This window comes from Chlorocebus sabaeus, chromosome 9, assembly GCF_047675955.1.
Source record: "Chlorocebus sabaeus isolate Y175 chromosome 9, mChlSab1.0.hap1, whole genome shotgun sequence".
NCBI lineage: Eukaryota > Metazoa > Chordata > Mammalia > Primates > Cercopithecidae > Chlorocebus > Chlorocebus sabaeus.
This window is the reverse complement of record NC_132912.1, coordinates 133,716,352-133,737,180: the sequence shown is the minus strand read 5'-3', so window position 1 is coordinate 133,737,180 and position 20,829 is coordinate 133,716,352. Positions and strand designations below refer to the sequence as shown.

Here is a 20,829-nt window from a genome sequence, read left to right as displayed (position 1 = left end):
GCTGTGATTAGGCTTCACATACATGGTTTCAGGTTCCTGGATGTGCCTACTAAGATGATCTCATGTCATGCTCCATTTCTCATCAAAATATGAGAAATAAAAATATTCACCTCTTTCCCATTTCATATCTGTTCCTCGTGCTTGCAAGAACCAAGCATGCTCGGACCTGGAACAGCCTGGGTCTGGGGGAAAGGAAGGAGTCCATGGGCACTAAAAGGGTCTGGCCACAGTCAGTGACCTCAGCAAATGTTAGAGGGAAAACTTCGATGGGCTGGATTTAGTGGCACATGTGTATCAGCAGCCAAATCTTACCAGCAGCATTTATTGCTCCTTGATCTTAAAATAGCATGTGTGTATACACATGCAAAAACATATGATCAATAGGTAAATATGTGCATATGTGTCCAGGAATAGACTCAGATATCCATAGGCATGGAGTTTGTGATGAAGAAGACATTTCAAATCAACAGGCGAAATGGATTATTCGGGTGATGCTGTTGAGCAAACAAGGCAGCCGCCTGGTGGAGTACACAGGTGTATCCATACCTCACCCCTTCTCCTGGATAAATTCCATGTGCAAACAAGACCACCATGCAAAAAATGAAACCATAAAACTTCCAGAGGAAATCATGAGAGAATTAGTATGTAATTTTGGAGTGAGGAAATTTATCAATACAACAGAAAAGCTGGAAGCTCCAATAGAAAATAATGGAAAATTTGACCACCTAATAATAAAAATTTGAATCACATGGAAACTGTGATCACAAGCAAGGCAAAAGGAGAACAGCAAGTCACAAACCTTATCTTAGACAAAAGGGCCCTCTAATTCTATAACCCAAACAAACCCACAGTCCAACAGGACCAGGCTCTGGGCATAAATAGGCAGCTTCCAGAAGAGGAATTCAGGTGCCTTTCTTAATCCCTGGAAAGGTGCTGAAGGCAACGGCGGAGACATCGTCTGTCTCCCTTCATCAGCGTGTGAGTTCCACAGGGCAGCAAATTACATCTGTTTGTTCGCTCACTCACTCCCCACCGCCAAGAGCAGTGCCTGGCACATGGTAGCTTCTCAATGTTTGTTGAATGGAGGAACCAAAAGCAAAGTGAGTCTTTATGAAGACATGCATCCCCACTGCTCTGGCGTGGGTCAAAGCTCCATGCCGTGTGGTGTGGCCAGAGCGCAGGAAGCCAGGCACGCCGCTGGGGGTTGGAGGTGTGGCTATTAATCAGCACAGTGCATGAGATGGCCAATGCAGCAACATTATCAGAATCTCGAAGGTGTGTATCCTAGAACCAGCCACTCCCCTTCTGGGGGTTTATCTTCATAGTCCCCCTGTGGGAGCTCAGTGAGGGGTACACAGGGCTGTGCTTTGCAGCAAGACCCATATGCACATTTTTCATAAAATTAGAAAAAAAATTCTAAAATTCATGTGGAATCAAAGAATAGACAAAGCAATCTGAAACAAAAGGAAAAAGCTAAAGGCATCACATTATCTGACTTCAAATTACGTGACAAGGATATAGTAACCAAAACAGCATGGTACTGGTACAAAAATAGACCCGTAGATGGATGGAACAGAATACAGAACCCAGAAATAAGGTCAGATATTTACAGCCAACTGATCTCTGATGAAACTGACAAGACATTGAAGAAAGGACACCCTTTTCCATAAATGGTGCTGGGAACATTGGCTAGCCATGAAAGACAAATGAAACTGGACCCTTATCTCTCACAATATGCAAAGTCAACTCAAAATGGATAAAATACTTAAATATAACACCTGAAACTATAAAAATACTATAAGAAAACCTGGGGAAAACTCTTCTGGACATTGGTCTGAGCAAATAATTTCTGACTTGCATAGGCAAGTAAAAAGTAGGCAAATTGAACTTAATTAAACTAAAAAGCTTCTGCACAACAAAAGAAATTGTCAATGTAGTGAACAGACAATCTGGAGAACAGGAGAAAGTATTTGCAAATGATTACTTTGGTAGGGGACTAATATTTAGGCTATACAAAGAACTCAAAAAACAACAACAGCAACAAATTTTATTAAAAAGTGTGTAAATGCCATGAATAGATATTTTTCAAAAGGAGACATATAAAAAATCAACAGGCATATGAAAAATACTTAACATCACTTATCATCAGAGAAATTCAAATGTAGACCACAATGAGATATCATCTTACCCTAGTTAAAATAGCTGCTATCTTTTATTTGTTTATTTATTATTTTAGTTCAATAGCTTCCAGAGTACAAGTGGCTTTTGTTACATGTATGAATTATATCTTGGTGAATTCGGAGGTTTTAGTACACCCATCACCCAAGTGGTTTATGTTGTACCTAATGTATAGTTTTTTTTGTCACTCAGCTTCTCACACTCCCCCTGTTTCTTAGTCTCCAGTGTCTATTTTACCACTCTGTATGCTTTTGCATACTCATAGCTTAGCTCCCACTTACAAGTGAGAACATACAGTTTTTGGTTTTCCACTCCTGTGTTATTTCACTTAGAATAATGGAGTCCAGCTTCATCCAAATTGCTGCAAAAGAAAACATTACGTCATTTCTTTTCATGGCTGAGTAGTATTCCATGATGTAGATATACCACATTTTCTTTATCTACTCATTAGTTGATGGGCATTTAGGTTGCAATTGTGAATTGTGCTGCTATAAACATATGTGTGCAGGTGTCATTTTCATATAATGACTTATTTTCCTTTGGGTAGACACCCAGTAGTGGGATTGCTGGATCGAATGGTAGATCTACTTTTAACTCTTTAAGGAATCTCCATACTGTTTCCATCAGGATTGTTCCAATTTCCCTTTGCACCAGCAGTGTACAAGGAGTCCCTTTTCCTCACATCTATCGTTTTCTGACTTTTTAATAATGGCCGTTCTTGCAGGAGTAAGATGATATCTCATTGTGGTTTTAATTTGCAGTTGTCTAGTGATTAATGATGTTAAGCATTTTTTCCTGTTTGTTGTCCATTTGTGTATCTTCTTTTGAGAAATGTCTGTTCACATTTTTTGCCCACCTTTTAATGGAATTGTTTGTTTTTCTTGGTGGTTTGAGTTCCTTGTAGATTCTGAATACTAGTCCTTTGTTGGATACATAGTTTGCAAATATTTTCTCCCATTCTGTGGGTTGTCTGTTTACTCTGCTGATTATTTCTTTTGCAATGCAGAAGCTTTTTAGTTTAATAAGGTTGCATTTATTTATTTTTGGTTTTGTTGCATTTGCTTTTAGGGTCTTAGTCAGGAATTGTTTGCCTAAGTCAATGTCTAGAAAAGTTTTTCCAATGTTGTCTTCTAGAAGTTTTATAGTTTCAGGTCTTATATTTAAGTCTGTGATCCATCTTGAGTTGATTTTTGTATGTGGTGAGAAATGGGATCCAGTTTCATTCTTCTACATGTGGCTTGCCACTCTTCCCAGCACCATTTATTCAACAGGGTGTCCACTCTGCAATTTATGTTTTTGTGTGCTTTGTTGAAGATCACTTGGCTGTATGTATTTGGCTTTATTTCTGAGTTGTCTATTCTGTTCCATTGGTCTATGTGCCTCCTTTTACCAGTACCATGCTGTTTTGATATCTATAGTTTTGTATTACAGTATAATTTGCGGTCCAGTAATGTGATGCCTCCAGATTTGTTTTGCTTAGGATTGCTTTGGGTATTTGGGCTCTGTTTTGGTTCCATATGAATTTTAGAATTGTTTTTTCTAATTCTGTGACAAATGATGTTGGTATTTTGATGGTAATTTCATTGAATCTATAGTTTGCTTTGGCAGTATGGTCATTTTCATAATATTGATCCTTTCAATCCATGACCATAGGATGTGTTTTCATTAGTTTGAGTCATCTATGATTTCTTTCAGCAGTGTTTTGTAGTTCTCCTTGTAGAGATTTTTCACCACCTTGATGAAGTATATTCCTAGGGGGTTTTGTTTGTTTGGTTGGTTTTGTAGCTGTTGCGAAAAAGACTGAGTTTTTATTTTATTCTCAGCATGGTCTTTGTCGGTGTCTAGCAGTGCTACTGATTTGTGTACACTGATGTTGTAACCTGAGACTTTACTGAATTCGTTTATCAAATCTAAGGGTCTTTTGGAGGAGTCTTTAGAATTTTCTAGTTATATGATCATATCATCTGCAAACAGCAATAGTTTAACTTCCTCTTTTCCAATTTGGATGCCCTTTATTTCTTTCTTGGGTTTAATTGCTCTGGTTAGTACTTCCAGAACTATATTGAATAAGAGTGGCAAAACTAGACATCCTTGTCTTGTTCTTGTTCTTAGGGAGAATGCTTTCAACCTTTCCCCATTCAGTATGATATTGGCTGTGGGTCTGTCACATATGGTTTTTATTATTTTGAAGTAGGTCCCTTCTATGCCTAGTTTGTTGAGAGTTTTTATCATAAAGGTGTGCTGGATTTTGTTGAATGCTTTTTCTGCATCTATTGAAATGACTTGTATGCGTTAAACTAACCCTGCATCCCTGAGATGAAACCCACTTGATCATGAGGAATTATATTTTTGATGTGCTGTTGGATTGGTTAGCTAGTGTTTTGTTAAGGATTTTTGCATCTATGTTCATCAGAGAAATTGGTCTATAGTTTTCTTTTTTGTTGTGTTCTTTCCTTTTTTGGTAAAAGGGTGATACTAGCTTCGTAGAATGATTTAGGGAGGCCTCTTTGTTTCTTAATCTTTTGGAACAGTTTCAGTAGGGTTGGTACCAATTCTTCTTTGAATGTCTAGTAGAATGCAGCTGTGAATCCATCTGGTCCTGGGTTTTCTTTGTGTGGCGATTTTAAAATTACTGATTCCATCTGACTGCTTGTTTTTTGGTGTGCTCAAGGTTTCTATTTCTTCCTGATTTATTCTAAGAGGGTTGTATGTTTCCAGAAATTTGTCCGTTCTCTGTAGGTTTTCTAGTTGGTGCATATAGAGATATTTATAGGGGTCTCCAATGATCTTTTTTATTTCTGTGGTATCAGCTGTAATATCTCCAGTTTCATTTTTAATTAAATTTATTTGGATCTTCTCTCTTCTTTTCTTGGTTAATCGAGCTAATGATCTATCGATTTTGTTTATTTTTTCAAATAACCAGCTTTTTGTTTCATTGATCTTTGGTATTTTTTTGTTTGAATTTAATGTTCTGCTCTGATCTTTGTTATTCCTTTCTTTTTCTAGCTTTAGATTTAGTTTGTTCTTGTTTCAGAGTGGCTATTATTAAAAAGACAAACAATGGCAGATGTTGGTGAGGATGCAGAAAAAAAAGGAACTCTTGTACGCTGTTGGTGGGAATGTAAATGAGTACAACTTCTATGGAATTCAGCATGGAGATTTCTCAAAGAACTAAAAAGAGAACTACCGTGCCATCCAGCAATCCCTCTACTGGACATTTACTCAAAGCAAATGAAATCAAAAGACCAAAAAGATACCTATACTCCTATGTGTATCACAGCACTACTCACAATAGCAAAGATATGGAATCAACCTAAGTGTCCATCAGTGGAAGATAGGATAATGGAAATGTGATATATCTATATCTATATCTATATCTATCTATCTATATATATATATAATAGAACACTATTCAGCCATACAAAATAATAAAATCATGACTTTCAAAGCAACATTGATGGAACTGGAGGTCATCAACTTCAGTAAAATGAGCCAGACACTGTGAGTCAAATACCACATGTTCTCACTCAGAGTGGAAGCTAAATGCTGTGTGCACACGGACATAGAGAGGGGATGGTGGACACTGGGGACTTGGAGGTGAGGCAGTGGGAGGTGGGATGGACAGTGGGAAGTTATGTAATGGGCCCACTGTGTGTTATTTGGGTGACGGATACACTAACAGCCGTGACTTGACTATTAGTCTATCTATGCATGTCATAAAATTGCACTTGTGCCCTATAAATTTATAAAATTAGAAAAGGAAAAAGAAATAATAAATGGCAAATCTAAGCAGACTTTCTTTTACAAAAATTTGTAACTTCTAGGAAAACCTACATGTCTGTTCTGATAGGGTGGGTTTAATTAATGCTAATCTATCCACACGGTCAATATTGTGAGCCATTAAAAATTAGGATGCTGCTTTATTTGCCTGTATCTCAAAGATGTATTACTAGATTTTTTTAAAGGTGCAAAGAAAGTATATACCATGGTTCATTTGTGTACAGAAAAAGGGATAGAAAGGATATATACTCATATTTGTCTGAAAATGCATAAAATAACTAAGGAAACTCGCATAAGAAAGTGGTGACATTTATTACTTTCCGTGACAGTTGTGTGGCCAGATTTAGGAGCGGAGGCAGACATTTCACATTATATCCATCTGTACCTTTTGAAATTTGAATCATGTGAATATAGTGAATATATGGTCTATTCAAAATTAAATTGGTTTTAAAAGAAAAGTGCAAAGTCATGTCCCACGTATAGATAACAATTTACACGTGCAAAAAAATTCCCAAGTCAATATTACTGAAGAATTTGTGTGAAACATCTTTAACTTTTCCATAATAATTATCCTGAATTAAAGCTAATTGTGTGCCCATTATTGAATGTAGGAGTAATGGAAATGTATACATTAGGATTTCTTTCTGCTGTACTAATGAGAGACCAGAGGCTGCCGAAAATAAAACTGTTTTTGTAAATATTGGCCTTTCGTTTTAGAAGTTCATTTCTCTCAGACTGCAGTCTATACAGTTCCATGTGAATGGAGTAATTGTGTGGGCAAGATGAATCTTTTATCTCCCTGTAAAAACTCGGAAGCCCGTTTCCTAGGTGTTTGCATGGAAACGAGCAGCGCGTGCCCATTTGCACTGTGTTCTCTTGTGTCAGGTGGCACTTCAGTACCCACTATTTCCACTCATAAACCTCGCCATCAATGAGACTAATTGCATCAGAAACAGGCAAGGAACTTCACAAGCATTCAAAACACATAAATAACACAACCAATTAACTGCCGGGACAGCTAAGCCCTCCATCTTCTTGTCAGCAGCAGTGTGCTCCCAGCTCTAATTGCGCCAGAGTCAGGGAAAGGGCCCAGCCCTGCCCGGCTGTCACTTGGGAAGTGTGCTGGGGACCAAGCTAAGGAGAGGCTGCCTTTCTGCAGAGAAAGTGTCACGCAGGATGCGGAACCTCCGTGCGACTCAGCTCCAAATCCACCCCTTCCATCAGACACAGGCTCAGCAGCATGGGAGCAGCGCCCGGCCCAGCCCTTGAGTGAGGGCACATGGAGCCCTCCCCTCTGCAGAGGATACTTCTCTTTTCTCTTCCATCTGTTAACACCAAGTCCTCCCAGTGCAGCAGGATGGAGTGCCGAGTAGGTGCCAGCTGCATGGGCCTGTCGTGAAAGCTCTCCAGGAGAACAAAGTGTCCCCAGCGTCTTCTCCTGGGGGCAGTTTTGTAGTTGCAGCTCAGTTAGGTGGGGGCAGGAAGTCAGAACTCAAGACCTGAGGGAGAACCAACGAGGCCCCAGAAGGGGCAGATTATTGATTTTGGCCTTTGGCTTTCCACTGTGTCATTCTTAAGGATGAAATGCAGGAGGATGGGAGGCCATCTCCTCACAAATCTGCCCCCTTTTCAAGTACGGGCGGGAGTTGGGGTGGCAGATGGGGGCCGCCCCTGGGTGAGGCTATCCTGTTTGGATAGCAGCAGAGCAGGATGGCCAGGTGGAATGCTCCCCGCTGGGCCACCTGGACACCCACACTCATGTCTAGTACAACTGGAGAGTCTGGACGGCCGACTTCTCAGCTCTCTGCAATGGCTGGGCCTTAGATTATCTTGGTCTCTGACTCTGAGGTTGCACAGCTCTATGGAATGCCAGCTTCGTAATTAATTACTCCTTCCTTCAACAGACATCATGCACCAGGAGCTGGGGTAGTGGCTGGGTAGTGGTGATTTGACCGACGGGCCTCTGCTGGCACTGCTGGCACAGCCTCTGTCCTCTGCCCGCTTCTTGGCCTGGACTTCTCTATTTCCCTCGGAGCTCATGCCAGCTGTGGCAGACTTGCCTTGTTGTAGGGGCAGAGCGAGTGCATTGGAGGGGTGAGAGAGTGGGCTGGAAAGACAAGGAGCCCCTGTGGGATGAAGGGCTGCTGACCTAAGGGCTGGAGGTGTGGAGTCAAGGTCGGATGCGGCTCTGATTCATAGCTTCTGACTTTTCAAAACTCTTTCATTAATATTACCTTCCATTATTCTAAAAATGTTTCTGTGGTATAAATCAAAGCATTATCTTCATCCTTGGTGAGGGGAAAACAAAAAACAGCCGATGAGAAAAAAACAAAAACCAACCAATGACAAAACAGATGTCCAGGGCAGCTTGGTGGTGTGGAGTGCCTAGTGCACAAGTGGCAGGCCCAGAGCCAGAGCCTTTAGCGCCTCAGCCCTCCGCCTTCACGCCAGAGGCACAAGGACAGGGGGCTCCTTGGGGGCACATTTGGCCCTCAGACACCTTTCTTTTCCTTTCTGTAACCTTCTAGATCAATGTGTATCCCTGGTCTTCCAAAATATGTCTCTGATTTGCACAGATACAACTCTGCAGCCATCAGATCTGCAGCCTCATGTCTCTGGAGCTCCCAGAACTTTTCTATCAGTCTCTGTTACCTCTCTGGACATCTTATGAGTTGGGTATTCAGCTTCCTGGATTGATAATCTGTATGTCTATTTTGGTTACCTTTTCTATTCTTTACTGAGGTGAAATTCACATACCACAAGTTAAGTATATTCAAGTGAGCAATTCAGCAGCACTGAGCACAGTTACCGTGTTGCTCAACCACCGCCTCCATCTACTTCCAAAACATGTTCCTCACTCCAAAAAAACCTTCTTACTAATCAGTTTCTCTCCAGTTTCCCCTTCCCTCAGCCCCTGGCAATACCAACCTGCTTTCTGTCTCTATGGGTTTACCTATTCTGCACATTTCATGTAAATGAACCATATAATAGGTGACCTTTTGTGTCTGGCTTTTTACACTTGGGGTTCATCTGCACAGTACCGTGTATCAGCAGCTCATTCCTTTTCATTGCAGGATAAAGTTCCATTGCTTGGATAGCCTACGGATCGCTTACTCACCCATCCGTTGATGCTCATGTACATTGTGTCCACCTTTTGGCAATTATGAATAGTGCTGCTGTGAACATTTGTTTAAAAGTACTGATCTGAATACCCGTTTTCAATTCTTTTGGGTATAGATCTAGGAGTGGAATCACTGAGTCTTACATTAAGTCTTACTGAGTCTTACTGAGTTTTACATTAAGTCTATGTTTAACTTTCTGTTTTCTAGAGTAGTTGAACCATTTTACATTCAGCCATCATTTTCACCATACTCTCAATACTTGTTATTTTCCTTTATTTTCTGAAATTGTTCCTTTCTAGTGAGTTTAATGTGTTCTCTGTGGTTTGGTTTTGCATTTCCCTAGCAACTAGTGATTTTGAGCACCTTTTCACATGCGTGTTGGCCGTTTGTGTATCTTCTTTGGCAAAAGGATGATTTGAGTCATTTGCTAATTTTCAAATTCAGTGGTTTGTCATTTTCTTATTGAGTTGTAAAGAATTCTTTTTATTTTCTGGATACCAGACCTTTATCAGATACACAATTTGCAAATATTTTCTCCCATTCTGAAGGCTGTATTTTACTTTCTTGGTGGTGTTCTTTGATGCACAAAAGTTTTAAATTTTGATGAAATGCAGTTTATTAATTTTTTCTTTCGTTACTCATGCATTTGGTGTTATGTCTAAGAATCTATTGGCAAATCCAAGATTATGTCTCTTTCTCCTTAAAATCTTTATGACATTCTTCTGTGTTTTGGGTCATTTACTTGATGCTATCTTTCAAACATCTATTTTTTTCTAATTAAAATATATCTATATCCATTTATATTCTTGATGCATCTTGTTATCTAATTATTTTAAAATTATACCTACATCTATATAATCTATATTTTTATCTATGTATATATCTATATGTCTCTATTTTTTGAGGTAGGGTCTCACTCTGTCACGCAGGCTAGAGTGTGGTGGCATCATCCTGGCTCACTGCAGCCTCAACATCCACAAGCTCAGGTGATCCTCCCACCTCAGCCTCCTGTAATTCCTACAGTAATCCCAGCTAACCTGTAAATATAGTAGGATGTGTATTATATGTGTGTATATAGGACTTTCTGGAGTTTATTTGTGTTTTCTAATAGTGACTTCGGGGCCATTTTGTTCTTGCCTCATGGCTAAAGGACCTTCTCAGTCCCTTTGAGGACACTGTGTTGATCCTGCTACAAGGGCCCACAGCTTCCTCTGTGAGATAAGAGGCCGATGGGCACTTGTGCACCTGCTGCTGCAGTTTCCTTGTTTGATGCTGAGGCTTGCTCTGGTGCCTGGAGCTCCTGGGCTTCCCATTCACAACGTAGAATCAGCGAGTAGCAAGAGAGTTCCCATCATGACCAATGTGTACACGCAGAGCTGCTGTAGACGCAGTTTCTACCTGAGGTTGGATGTGCCAGGAGCCGACCACTTAGTAGTGGGATCCCTCTCTGACTGGTATGGAGGACTTTGTTCCAGAATAGAAAACCTTTGTGCCAGCTGCCTTGACTCTTGCCAAATATCACATGCAGTTTCCTATTTATTTGCTGATTTGTTTCTCTTTTGTTTGATGGCTCTGTGCGTGGGAAGGGCAGATTGACAAGCCCATTTATCTCCTCCAGCGGATAGTAGTTCCCTCATTTATGTATACATTTAGTCAGCCATCCAATATTTATTAAACGTCTATTTTGTGTCAATCACATAGTTGATTTAAAGTAGATTTAAAGATTAAAAGATATGACTTCTATTTTCAGAGAGCTCGTGGATAAGAAACGGGTCATTTAAATGTGATACGCTAGAATAGAAATGTGTCACATTTTTTGAAACACGGAAGGATAATGAAGTCATCGCTTAGTGCACAATCCAAGTGCAGGCTTTGCAAGGCAGGGGGTATTGGAGTGCTCTACTGAGAAGAGAAGGCCTTTGTTGGGCAAAGAGGAGAGCAGCTTCCAAGAAATAGACACTTCCAGGTGAAGATACAGAGACAGAGAGTGTCGTGGATTCTAGGGCAACCCCTGAGCTTGGCCCTGTGGAAATAAGGGCTGGTCACTGAGATGGGGAAGTGAGCAGTCAGAGGAGGTGAGTTGAGTCCCACTGCTATCAGTGCCTGTGCATGTGCGTGGCAGACACATTGCTCACGCGGTGGCTCAAGCCTGTAATCCCAGCACTTTGGGAGGCCGAGACGGGCGGATCACGAGGTCAGGAGATCAAGACCATCCTGGCTAACCCGGTGAAACCCCGTCTCTACTAAAAAATACAAAAATCTAGCCGGGCGAGGTGGCGGGCGCCTGTAGTCCCAGCTACTCGGGAGTCTCGAGGCAGGAGAATGGCGTGAACCCGGGAGGCGGAGCTTGCAGTGAGCTGAGATCCGGCCACTGCACTCCAGCCTGGGCGACAGAGCGAAACTCCGCCTCAAAAAAAAAAAAAAAAAAAAAGATGCAATGCCCACCTCCAAGGAACCTGTCTCCCAAGAAGGAGGCAGACACGTTCACCATAATGTTAGCAACACGTGTAAGAAGAGCAACGCACAGAGTGGGGGACAGAACAAGAGTCCTCCCTGCCCCAACCATGGGAATGTGGACAGGGTCCAGAGAGCCTGGGCCCTGAGCTCAGATGAGGGGGGAGTCAGTGGTGGGGCATGGGTGTAGGGTATTCTAGAGAGTGGGCATAAAACTGTATTCTCAGCTTGTTCTGGGAGCGGGCTTAGGTAGTAGATAATTCCTGAAAAATAAGATATTTAGGAGGAACCACTGGGATTAGATTATATCCTACAGAGAGTGAGGGGCCACTGAAATACGAGAGAAGCCCAAGGTCAGATCTGCAAATACAAGTTCTGGTGGATGGACCAGAAATTCTGATTCTAGTTGACAAAGACTGACCCATTTGATAGGTAGCTCAGCAAAACTGGGAAAAGGTAAATCTCAGACAAGAACCCTCAGTTGAGTATTTCCCCAACAAAGGGTCTCTTCGTACCAGTTGCTTCGTTGTAAGAATAGGATTGATTATTTTAAATGTTTTAATTTCTTTAAAAGAAACAACAAAGAAATAGTCATTAAAAATGCAAGTTCCTTAGAAAATGTCTGCTATGCTCTAAGTCAGAGCAGCCCCTATGGTGGGTAGTGCCAAATAGAACATAGTTATGGTGAGTCTCCCCCCCCATCATTTGAAAAATGTGCCTGCCCTCGTCATAAAAATGCATTTTGTATGTATTCGGGGCTGGCCTTGGCAGAGGAATTATTCTTTCAAGTGATGGGGTGGTTTGCTTTGATGCCAACCCAAATTGGATTGTGCAGCCTGACATTACAAATCAATGCCATAAGCACTGCACTGTTTTTATCCTTTAGCGCACAACCAGCAATCCCAAGCCTGGATTCGTTAAAGGTTATGTTTGCCTTAAACTAATTAAAGCCATTTGTATCAAATGACTGGAATAACTTCCCTTTAGAAATAAAGAAAATAACTGAAAGAAGTTAGTTAGGAAAAAAAAAGTTAATTTTATCAACTGAGATGAGAACTGCACTATTAATTTTATTACTTCTAAATGTGAAAGTAAATCAGTTAGGTGAGGACTGCATTTTCACATAGATTAGTCTGCAAAAAGTCAGAGCTGACTTGATATGAGCTCTTTGAAGACTAACAGGCCTACAAATGCTAAAACAGGGTGTATATAAATCACAGGCTACCATAACCACACGGCAGAGGGATCCATGCAGTTCTTCTGAAGTTATCTTTTGTTTTGGTCATGCAGAGTTCCGAGAAGCAGGAGCGCACTTTTGTGCAAGGGCAGATGCCCTTGTAAGTATCTGCTCATTTAAATCATGCAGATGGGTCAGATTAGGATGGATTTATCACAAATCCTGATTTCTATCTAAGAGGATATTTTAAATAAATGTTTATTTCTTTTAAATTAGTTGCTTACTGACGCCGTCCCAGCTAGCTACTGTGCTAGCTCTCCAGCTAGGGACAGGGACACAAAGACCCTGGCCATGCCCTGAGGACATCCCAGTGTTTGGTGTAACTTTAGTGTGCGTTTTCCTCCCTCTCACACAGTGACAATGCAAAATGCACTTTTTTTTTTTCTTTTTTTTTCTTTTTGAGACGGAGTCTCAATCTGTCGCCCAGGCTGGAGTGCAGTGGCACAATCTTGACTCACTGCAAGCTCTGCCTCCCGGGTTTATGCCATTCTCCTGCCTCAGCCTCCCGAGTAGCTGGGACTACAGGTGCCTGCCACCTCGCCTGCCTAGTTTTTTGTGTTTTTTAGTAGAGACGGGGTTTCACTGTGTTAGCCAGGATGGTCTTGATCTCCTGACCTCGTGATCCACCTGTCTCGGCCTCCCAAAGTGCTGGGATTACAGGCTTGAGCCACCGTGCCCGGCCTGCAAAATGCATTTTTACAGAGGCAAGAGAACTTTCTTCAGGTCTTTTTCCCATGCCTACTCGCACGGCAGACTCAAGGCTTCTAAAGGGACCCGAATATTTGATATACACATGCACACACATGCTCATACACACACGTCCTATGTGCACACACGTAGTGTGCACACACACCCATGCACACACACATGCTATATTCACACATATGCATGCACACACACAGATGCTGTGTACACACAGACACACATACCCACAGTGCTATGTACACACACAGACACAAGTGCTATGTGCACACACACACAGGGTGCTATGTGCACACACATAGACACCTTGCTGTTCAGATTGATTTTGATTTCTGTGTGGTGATTCGAAGCTGCATCCTTACAAGAGCAATGTTGCCTTGGGAGAGATGAGTGGTTGTTCCCAATGTATTTGCAAAGAACGTTTGCAAAGGTTTCCCTTAAAATGTTCAGGATAGAATAGTGGCTACCACACGTTTTTGGAATGCCCCCCGGATGAACAAGTGCATTTTGCAAAGATATGTGGACCCAGAGGAGTTGAGTTTGCTCAGGAAGTGAGAGGGGGACACAGAGCGCTTCTCCCTGCTCCTGGCCTACCTGGCCCACTGCAGGTCTCCTCCGGGCCAGGGTCTTCCTTGCTCGCTTGGCCACAGGCAGACGCTGGCAGCAGATGAGGCTGGCTCAGCAGGCTCTTGCCCAAACAGTTGTTAGAATCTACTTCCATGAACCCTGCCATGGGCACACCTGTGCATGGCACTGAACGTTTAGCATCTCTGTCCATAGTCAGGATCTTCACGTGGTATTATTTTTCCCATTCACTGATAGATACATTGAGTCTCAGAGAAGGTAAGTGATGCTCCCCCGACTTCGTGGCTAGGAAGTAGCTGAGCGGAGTGCCGTGCTCAGGCCCGCCCGATCGCAGGCCTCGGCTTCTGTGCTGAGCACAGACACTCCCTGGTCCCCGGTGTTGCTGGTGGCGCTGTCCCTTCCTAGCCTGATTTCCATCCTCCCAGGCCAGGTGAAAGGAGAGAGGTGGGCCTTAGCTGAGCCTGGCCCCACTCTCCTCTTTCTGGCCCCAGCGGCCCTCAGGCTCCAGGCCTTGGTTCCACGGTGGGGAGGTCCCAGCCCTGGCTGAAGAACTGGAGGTTGTGCTTCAACCATGCAGACCAGGGAGCAGCAGGGAGGCCTGGACTCTGGGGTTGTGGTCCATGGCAGGCAGTGGCAGGGGTTGTGCCCTTCCCTGCCTGAGCCCTAAAACTCCCTGGTCATGAGAATGGAGCCAGCGGGGGCTTCTTCTGAATAGCAGCGTCAAACCCAGACACCAGGGACCCGACTTCCCTTCAAGGTAATAGACGTCGCTAATAATAGGATGCAGTCAGTGATGGGAAGCGTGGGGTTTCACACATCTCCCTCTTATATTATAATCACTTTAATACTGAATCCTTTTTTTTTTTACAAAAACATTCTTATCTGATAAAATTTAATGATGTAATTTAGAATGTGAATATACTTAATCATGCATTTATCTTCCATATAGAACTGAAGGTTATATTAAAAGGTATTTTGAAGCTTTAAAATCTGAAGATCTGAATGCGTATGCTAAGATAACGAATGTGCTAAATACAATATTTTAACTTTATGGCTCGAACACTTAATTTTAACGTTGTCAAAATACACCTAGGAATAGTACAGGCCCCCTCTTGAAATTCTCTTTCTTCTACAAAATAATATCAGCAGTAGATAGTAGCCTAAAATAAATGTTAATGTGAAACAATATTAACAGTGGATAATAGCCGAAAATAAATGTGAATGTAAAAATAAAATGTCCTCATTTTTATTATGTTGATGAGACAGTATGTAATATCCTGTGTATGTTGTATATGACCTTAGCAATCCAATGCATTGATGTCCTCAGAATTTGTAATTTGCAGAGCTCCCTGCAATGCCCAGTGGCAGCTATCCCTATGGCTGGGCCTGAGCTGGCCTTGCTGCTGCATTGCCTGTCTTCTGTCACTCACCCCTGCCTGTGAGCCACGCCACCGTGATCTTAGCTCTAGGACTTTGCATCCCTATCTGCCATTCCTGTATCATATAGATTCTTCTTTATCCCATCTCTACCCATCCTTGGGGTCTCGCTTCAATGCCACCATCCCCGAGCTTCTCTCCCCTCTGGGCTGTGTGCTGGAGTCCCTTGCAGAGCGGGTTGGTCATTACCTGCCTGCTAGACCAGGGAGATCATGTCTGTCTTTCTCCCTACCTCCCTCAGGCCTCAGGCCATGCTCAGAGCAGGGCAATGCTTGACACATATTTTTAACTAAAACATGAAAAAATCATTGGCAGCTCTTTGTCTTGAAGTCAACTGCTGTCACCAGGAGCAGAATGGAGAATTCCAGGACTCCAGACCTGCCGGTGGCCACTTCTCTCCACCCAGAAGTGGGTGCAGGGAATCAGGGGTGCCTGGGCCTCAACCTCGCAGAGTCACTACCCCTCCCTATTTGCAAGGGGACAAAACCATCAGTGACGCATGCATGCAGCTGCTTCTGTCACGGTAAAGTGTAGTTTAAGGCTCCACTTCTTGGCTCTGGATATAGCAATGTTTTCATTGACCTCAAAACAAAAGCACAAGAGCCAGAGACATTACTGGAAGCCCCTCCCCCAGCCCTCTGTGCTGGTCATGTCAGGAGGAATGGCTTTGTCTGAACTTCGCAGGGTCATACGGCCGGGCTGGCTCCGTCCCCTTGGCTGCTGTCCAGGTTGGAAAAGGTGGTGCCCAAGGGTGGACCGAGGGCTACTCTGGTGATCACCGAGGGAGGGCAGGGCTGTGTTCTGCAGACCGGCCTCGCGGGGGATGTGGTGCCCTGAAGGGCACATTCTTCATATTTCTGTTTAGGGCATTCTTGGATGGAAAGAAAAGTCTAAAAGGCAGCTGAATGGTGCTGATTTTTGGTGTTTCTGTATGTATAACTCAAGCCGAGAAGTCCCACGGTCCTGACTTGGGTGTGGCCTGGCCTCTTACTGTGACCTGGGAAACACACAGGTGCTGCCCACATGGCTGTGTGGGGGCTGCCCCCGCTGCCCCACCTTGGCCGGTTCCTGTTAGTTTGGGGAGGTGGACAGGGAGTGCTGCTCACCTCCTGATCCAGGCAGCCCGATCTGCAGCCCGTGGTGTGTTCACAGGAGGCCCGGCTTCCACCGGCAAGGTGCCGATGCAGGCTCAGCCTCCACTGCCGTCAGAGGGGCTGGAGGCTGGGCTGGTGCCGCCATGAGATGGAACCCTCCGTGATGACATGTAGGAGCGTGTCCCCGAGGGATGGAACGAGCACTGATGAGTATACACGAGTAGTGAGCGGGGTTCTGCTGGAACCGCTTTGCCTTCTCATTAAACCATTCATCTGCAGCTCTGTGGAGCACACAGTGAAGTCCCATCTGTTGATTCTGTTGTTTAACTTGATCAGAGAGAGGCTCGTAAAGTGTGGAGAGCCAGATCTTCATCCTGGAGTGCGAAGAACAGGTGGATGCCTGGGGAGCAGGTCCCGAGGGATCCCGGAGACACCCAGGGCAGGACGAGCGAGGCCCTGAACTCAGTGCTTGCTGGGAACCCACAGGCGAGACCAGGTGTCTCCCAGGTGCTGGGGAGACCTCAGTTCTGGGAGGGGCCTGAAGGTCTCCACACCCAGTTTCCAAATTAAGGACTGTGCCTCTTCCCAGGCCTTGAGGACAGGCAGACAGACAGATGCATGTCCTTGAGGGAGATGTCTCCTGACCTGCATGGCTAGGGGTCTTCACCTTCTGAGACTTGGAAGCACATTCCATCATCTGGTAGAACTTTCAAGCTGTTTGCAGACCACTCAGGGCATGAGATACTCGTTACCCCATGTATCACAGCTCAGCTGAGAGGAACAAGAGACATTCAGATACAAACCAACCTCGTCTTGTTTCAAAAACTCTTCCAGGGTCCCACGCTAGTCTGCTTCCTTGTTTCCCGGGAAAATCCCCTCCAAGCACCTGGCAGAGTCACCTATGTCACTGTCTTGTGCTAAACCTGCAATTCTAGCAAAGGTAAAGCTGGCAACCTCCCTGGGCAAAGGCTTGGGCCTCACATGGTGCCTCCTGCAGAGCGCTCAGTGGGGAGGCAGGGTCCTCAGGGGGCACAGGTGGGACCTTGGCTGACGCCCCGTGCACAGGCTCCCCCAACTCCTGAGAAAGCCCTGGGAGTAGAGGGAGGAAGAGCCTGCATGACTGTCCCAGAATGTGGAGGCTGCTTCCGTCAAAATGGCAACATGCCAGAGTCTGTTTCTAGAGAAAAAATAAAGTGGAAACAGACTTGAAACTACAGCAGGGACTCGAGGGGCTGACGGTTCCTGTGTGCAGTGCGAACGTCATGCATGATCAAGAGGGAAAGAATCTGGATTGTGGATCTAGAACAGTCAGAGGTCAGAGGAGACATGGGGGGTATTGATCCAGGGTCGTGTGCCGAGAGCCTCCCCTTCAGTCTCCCTCTGTGTCCTTAGCTGACGTCTGCCCAGAGCCTGCTGCTCTGTGCCGGATTCGGAAGTGGGCGTTGGCTGCCTCTGTGAGGGGCTGTCCCGATGGGGGTCCCAGCACACACGCTGCCCTCTGGCATGTGCTGGGCGTGTTAACGCCCGTAAAAGGGGAGACAGTGTGGTGGCCAAGGGGACTTACCACTGCCGATAGGCGTGCTGCCCTTTGGGACATCCCAATGGCCCTGTGCTGGGAGGAGCAGGGAAGGGCACACACAGTTCTCATTATAGAGGCAACTTGTTTTGATGTCACCTTTAGATTATTGAAGTCACAATACAGACATTTTGCTTGTTCACGTTTATGTACATGGTGTCAGTTTTTCTTCCATTCTTTTCTGGCACACGGAGTGTACAGAGTGGCAGAGCTCGGTAGTGAGCTTGTGAGCAATGCCTTTATCCGCTGTGACAGGTGGCCGAAAAGCCATCATCAGACACAAGCTTTGCTTTGTGTCTGTGTAGGCATGTGTGTGCCTGTGTGTGTGTAGTGTACGTGTGTGTCTCTTCATATGTGTGTGCTTGTGTGTGCATGTGTCTGTGTGTGTGCATGTGTCTCTGTGTGTACATATGTCTGTGTGTGCATGTGTCTCTGTGTGTACATATGTCTGTGTGTGCATGTGTCTCTGTGTGTGTATACCTGTCTGTGTGTGCATGTGTCTCTGTGTGTACATATGTCTGTGTGTGCAAGTGTCTCTGTGTGTACATATGTCTGTGTGTGCATGTGTCTCTGTGTGTGTATACCTGTCTGTGTGTGTGCTTATGTCTCTATGTGTGTACACCTGTCTGTGTGTGCATGTGTCTCTGTGTGTACATATGTCTGTGTGTGCATGTGTCTCTGTGTGTGTATACCTGTCTGTGTGTGTGCTTATGTCTCTATGTGTGTACATATGTCTGTGTGTGCATGTGTCTCTGTGTGTACATATGTCTGTGTGTGCATGTGTCTCTGTGTGTACATTTATCTGTGTGTTCATGTGTCTCTGTGTGTGTGCCCATGTCTGTGTGTGTCCGTGTGTCTTGGTGTATGTTCACACATCTCTATGTGTATACACATGTCTTGATGTGTGTGCACTTGTCTCTGTGTGTGTGCATATGTTTTGGCGTGTGTGCACGTATCTCTTTGTGTGTGCCTATCTCTGTGTGTGTACACATGTCTGTGTGTGCACGTCTCTGTGTGTGTGCACACGTCTCTGTGTGTGCATGTTTCTTGGTGTGTGTGCCTATCTCCGTGTGTGTACACCTGTCTGTGCATGCTTCTCTATGTGTGTGCATGGGTATCTGTGTGTGCAGCATTGCCCTCTTGGATGGGCACCAGAGCCCCTGATCCAGCTCAAGCACCCAGAGTAACAGCAGTCTTCAGCCCAGCTGTGACTTTCGTGACAACCCATTTGGAGGAACACCCACTGCTGGGTGCTTGCTCTAGCACCCGGAGGGCTTGGCAGAGCGGCAGACTGAAGCTCTCCGTCTGTCGGCAGCTGTAATTCCCGCACTGCCTTGAAAGGTGGGCGTTGCTTAAATAACTCAGCCTGGTACTGTGAAATGGATTTACGCTTTGAAAAAAGGTTTCAGGAAAATGTTTTAAATGATGGTTACAAGTTCACATGAATCTCTACTGCCTTCCTCCCTGCTTCCTATCTGTACCTCTGTCTCAATCCCTGTCTTCGTTTCTGTCTCTGTCCCAGCCTCCACCTTCTCCTCCTCCTCCATCTAGTCATCTCTTCTTTTCTTGGTCCAAGGTTGGGGTAAAGTCCTACTTGGCTCACTATGTACCTGACACAAGAGTGCTTGGAATTTTTATTTCATTTCTTATACAAATTGTCTGCTTTAATATGTCTCTTTTGCTTTTAACATCCCTGCTTTTGGATAAAGATGAGAACTTTGAGCGTAATTTGTGAATTGCATGGAACTCCCCATCAGCTCATTCGTTGACTCATTAAACACACCTGTATTGAGGTCAGAGGTGGGCAGGGAGCTAGCTCTGTGGCTCCCTCCCTGGGCACAGCTGGTGCTCAGGTGTCAGTTTCCTCTGGACCGAGTGGGACAAGCCTGCCCCTGGGGTGGGCTGCAGTGCCCTGGTGACTTGGGAGTAGCTCTCTTGGAGGGACAGCGCATTGAAGCTGGTTTTCCCCACAGGCCCTGACATGCCTCCCCACAGGCAGGCCTCCATGCAGGCAGCTGCACCAGGTGAGGCAGGCACTAGGCTCTCCTTGCTGCCTTCCGCTGACAACCAGGGTGCTGGTATCGTCATCCCCACTCCTGTTACCCTCAGATCCCAAAGCTCACTCTGCCGGGTGCAGCACCTCCTGCATCTCCCACCTGGAGTTGGCCTCTCTGTCGGAAGCCTGCCTTCATCAGAGAAGCAGAGTGCCCCAGGCCCTGGATCACGCTGGTGAAAATGTCCCACCACCTCCCCAGGCCATTCTGTCTAGTGGTGACACCAGATTCTCTCTTGCTGGTCAAACAGATCTGCTGGTCAGACAGAACCCACAGAGAAAATCTGGACTCTGGCTGGGTATGGAGGACAGAGACCAATGACAGGGGTGGGGTCCTATTAGAGGGGTGGGTTCAGGTTGCAGGGGTGGAGTTCCATTAGAGGGGTGGGTTTAGGTTGCAGGGATGAGGTCCTATTAGAGGGGTGGGTTCAGGTTCCAGGATGGATTCAGGTTGCAGGGGTGGAGTCCCATGATGAGGCAAATTCTCATTGTAGGGCTGAGTCCTGCTAAAAGGTGGAGTTGCCTCTCAGTACTGAGACCCCTTCTTGTGGAGGAAACCACGCTCTGGTTCTCTGGTTCTCTGGTCTGAGCATTTTACAACCCTTTGTTCT

General features: G+C 44.8%; 1 protein-coding gene across 1 annotated transcript in view; it reads left to right on the top strand.

The window, feature by feature from the left end:
• The window catches only part of TCERG1L (transcription elongation regulator 1 like), a 231,330-nt gene that overhangs the window by 128,797 nt on the left and 81,704 nt on the right, over positions 1–20,829 (top strand). The window lies entirely within an intron of this gene.